Source organism: Taudactylus pleione, unplaced genomic scaffold (genome assembly GCF_031769625.1).
Source record: "Taudactylus pleione unplaced genomic scaffold, aTauple2 ptg000206l, whole genome shotgun sequence".
NCBI classification, from domain to species: Eukaryota; Metazoa; Chordata; class Amphibia; order Anura; family Myobatrachidae; genus Taudactylus; species Taudactylus pleione.
In genome coordinates this window covers 289,752-294,696 of record NW_028284608.1, presented here as the reverse complement: position 1 = coordinate 294,696, position 4,945 = coordinate 289,752, and positions in this window count along the sequence as shown.

The window sequence follows — 4,945 nt, the reverse complement described above, 5'->3', positions numbered from 1 at the left end:
CTCCTTAAGGACTTTGGACCTCATTCAGAGTCGGTCATAAGCGTCTGCTCGGTCGTACGCCTAACGACCAAGAAACTGAAAAATGAAGCAATCGCACGGTCGGTCGCAACCAAAGTGACGCCCATACATGAACAATGCACTTCCTCTAACTAGCGAGTGATAACAGCTAGCGATCGAGTCAATCGTTGTCAGTCGTTGTCAGTCACTGTATTGTTAATTTTCTTCTGATGGTTGCGGCCGCTTGTGTTGTGTGCAAATTACACCAAAAATTACAAAAAAAACGCATAGAATTAGCAATCACCATGAAATATATTTATTCTTATTATTCACTAATGCAAATGCAGCTTAATCAATCACAAGCCAATTAGCAGTGTTATTAGCTTCAACAAACGATTATTAGCTGCTTGCATTGTGTGGCTCAAAATAGAAACATCAATCCTAACATCAATAACATTTGATAGTATCGATTATACTCTGGGGCTTGCGAGAGCACGTACCCAATCTCAAGCTGGACGATCAGCCAGGCCTCGTACCTGCTCGCAGAGTGATGTTGTACTACTTCCGACCTTCTATGTTGGACGTAGCAGGCAATTTATGTACGCCCCTAAAACGCCCTCAAAACGCTGAGGCACGCCTGCGTTTTCAGACCACCACCCCCGTCAACACCCACAAACGGCCTTTCATGTCAATAAGCTCTTGGAAGCCACTTCCTGCCCATCAGCCATACGATCTACAGCATTTTGGATCGCAAAGCCTCGTACGCACATGTGCACAACTAATCGTGCGCATGCGTGGTTTGGAAACATCAGATGCGTACGACCGAGTGGCAGCTTACAACCGACTCTGAATGAGGTCCTTTGTCCCTAAAGATGTGCGGCAGCTCTATTGCAGATCGAAGGTTCCGTGGAGAACCAACAGGCACGACTGAAGCTGTCGGCAAACGAAAACTAAAGCTTAAAACCGTCACTCAAAAACTGCGCTGCAATGGTGTCAGGGTAACATGTGAGCCATTTGGCCATGGCATCCAGGTTAACAGGGGCGAAAGCTTTAACTTGCAGGCCCGGGGCCGGCAGGCTTTTTGGGGGCCGGGAAAACAACAGGTTTCGAGCAGCCGGATGTTGGGTGGGCATCGCCGCATTTGCTACAGAGGTGGCGAAAATGACACCGCTGGCCAAACGGACACTGAGTTGAGTTAAATGCGAAGCACCTACCCTTACTACTGTTGGACGGGCCAGGCCAGCTAGCGCCTAATTTTCTTTGCTGGTTAACCACAGCTGGGGAAAATTTGGGGCCCTGAGTGACGTCGAGCCAAACTTCAACATCCTTGCACCCAAAATCAATAATGGGGAGCCTGTCCTGCTTACGACTAAATTCTTCGTCGTAAAGCACCATGCAGCCCCTCGTCCTAACCTTTGCATACTATGAATAAGGTGAAAGTACCGAATGATATTGGGGTGTTCTGCGGGGCAAGTTTCCAAATAGCAGGCCGAGAAGACAAATATCCCAGCCTGCCAATTAGAATAAGTCTGGAAAGCTTCCAAACCAATACCGCCTTTGCGCTTAGCGGTTCGCAATTCCTTACGCATGTTATCTGTAAGGGAGAATACATCCACATAACATCCCTTCCAATGTGGCCGCTCACCAGGATATGGGAGCCAGAGAAGGTAGCGTCCTCTGCGCCTCCACCGCGGCCCACATTGGGACTGCCTGCATCACTCTTGGAGGCAGACGATGAGGTGGCCATGTTAGTAGAGTGCCGGGTCCGGAGCCGTGCAGCGCGTGCACTTGGGGCACGGCGCTGTGAGTCCCCCGACGCGTGACCTCCGAAGGGAGCCGCCGCAGGGCTCATCAAAGATGACAGGCCCTGAGGCACGACACCGGGGTCCGCACTAGCTACCGCTGGAGCTGGTAAGACAAATAGATAGATAGATAGATAGGTAAATAAATAAATAATTAGGGATGAGCCCAGACATTTGTGAAGGCATATGTATCCTCTGTCATGCCACAGAAAGTAGAGGTAGAGATGTTTACCATCTAGGCACCTCCTCCCTGTTATATAATTTGTATTTCAATTTAGAACCAAAACAAGTTTAACCACAAACTCAGGAGCTTATTCAGAGGCGGCCGTACGGTCTACGACCGCACAGCCGCCTCAATGTTTGTGCAGTGCGCATGCGCACGAGGGAGCTGGCTCCCACGTGCGCATGCATGAGACCCGCTATGACCGACAGTGCTGGTCGTAGCTGGTCTCTTTCCAAAGGGGGCGAGCTGTCGATGTTGATTGACAGCTCGCCCCATTTGGAAGGCGGGCCGATGGGGTGGCAGCCCAAACGGAGGCGTTCCTATGGGAACACCTGCCATTTGGGGGAGGCCCCACTGACATCACTAGTGATGTCAGTGGAGAGCTTGCAGTTCTGACAGAGGCAGAAGCTCTCAGGGGCTTACGACAAGTGAAACCCTACCCTAGGGTCTCGTCGTAAGCCCCGCCATCGCGACCATCACCCGAGCGGTCATTAGAGCTGTGGGTGTTAACCCACAGCCTAACGACGGCAACAGAGGCGGGCTGGTCAGGATGCAAGTGGCCGCCCAGTTTCTGAGCGACCGCTTGCATCCTCCGACCGCCTCTGAATGAGGCCCTCAGTCTCCAGGCACAATATAGCATGAAAAAAAAATGTGATAATGTTAAATTGTTAATATTATCGTAATCTATAGTATGCTGCTCCCCAATAAAGTAGATCTGTTACTACTTAACAGTATGGATTAAAGATAGTATATACAAGAGGAATAGAATAAACTATTCCACTTGAGGGTGCGCAATAACATAGATTAACTGAGACACAGATATAAAAAAACCATTTGTATTTAATAATATGATATAAGAATACCTAGTCCTCAGCTAGGCTTTCATAAAACCATACTCCACACAATTCCAATAATACATATACACATAATTAAAATTAAACAATATCCTGAAATATCCCCACTTAACTACTAATAGACGTATAAAATATATCTAGAGACCACTAAAGCAAGCAGCCGATCATATTCTTACACAATCTCACTCTAGATAGCAGTAAATCAGTGCTGCAAAGCTTGTTCATATATCCTATCCAATGTCAATTGATGATCTTCTAATCATTTATGGAGGAAATATGAAAGGTTTTTCATCAGGTGAGGGATATTACCTCTTTAGTGGCTTCTCCTTATAAAAAAGCAAACATCAGTTGGATATAATAGTAACAACTTCTCTGATGTTATAGAGCTCTCACTGGCAGTATCCCGTTTTTCATTCCGACATCAGTCATCACCGCTGATAACGCTGCACCCGCCGTTAATCGCCAAGGAGTAAAGGGTATTCACTACCATTCATAGGTCATGTACCGCCCTGTATGGAATAGTATTGGGCGTAATCACAATCTTGTATCGAACGCTCCTGGCTGGCTCCGGTGCTATTCTTTTTAGCATGTAGCGTGTATAGAGGGAATCATATCCAGCATCCGAGTCTCCACAAATATCCGGTTAAAATCCACAGGTGTGCAGGGGGTGAGGACTGGTTCAAACAATGTCCCTATAAATGTCCTTGACGCGTTTCTCTGCCTGATTAAAATGGCAGGTTCACCAGAAGGTAAGTAATAGAGGAGGACTCTCCTCCAATCTTTTAAAGCACTCACAACCAATAGGGTGTTTTCATCAATCAATCAATTAATTAATTATAAAACATCTGTGTCTCAAAAAATCCAGTGCATATTCGCACCTAAGATTTTCTAATAAAACAAACATATCACTTTAGCAAATAAGATCATTCAGATCATACACATATTCTGTTACATACACATATATAAAAAGAAAACACTTTTCTAAATGTATTCATATATAAATAAATGGCATCATTCAAGAGGATCGCACAAAAACCAACATTCTGCAGGAATGAACATAAATAGACCAAAAATATAACACTCTGTTGTACAGCCGCTCGTGTGGTGCACCAGGGAGAACGTCAACCACCGTAACCCAATGGTCCCAGGTTCAACTCCCATCAGCTCCAGATCTTGACTTTCATTTTTTATTTACTACTTTATACATTTTGTTCTCTAAATACAATGGTAATTAAATAACTGATTTCAAAAATAATAATATCAATCATAATTACACTTTCTTCCCCATCAAGTCCTGATTAGATAGCACAATGGACAAAATAGATCCAAATAGATATTTCTTCCCCCAAAATAAAAATATCAAGTATAAAGATACATTATATATGCTCACATATATACTTGAAATGTGAAATGTATCCATAAATAGAGACATCCGATCAGTGTATTATAATGACAAATAGTATATATAAACATACCTATATATATGGAAAATGGAAGATCAATGAATACTGTTTTATTCAATATTTTTGTTTAATCCCCCTGGTACCAGGGTCCCCCAAAAAAAATCCAATATGCCTCTCTCGTGCATAGGAGACCGAACCTGTCCCCCCCCTACATGTGGGTGACACTTGCTCTATCCCCTGTACCGAGAGTACTCTAACATCACCCCCATGACACTGGGTAACATGCCTCGATACACTGTGTTGGCATTTTTTCTTAATCACATTTCTTCTTTGCTCCAGGAACCTCGTATTAAGACTTCTAATTGTCCGGCTCACATACTGCTTCCCACATTTACATGTGATTAGATATATAACATATTTGGCTTGACAATTAATGAACTTATCTATACCGTACCTTTTTTCTAATGACATAGATCCAAAAATGGTACTTCTATGTAGAATAAACTGACAAGTGGTACAAGATTGTTTGCCGCTTTTAAAGCAGCCTTTAAGTTTTGTTGTCAACCAAGTTCTCAACTCGGTGCCTTCGGTGCTAAATAATTCTTAAGATTCTTAGCTTTACAAAATGTTATCGTCGGTTGACTACCAACAAGTGGTGCTAAAATC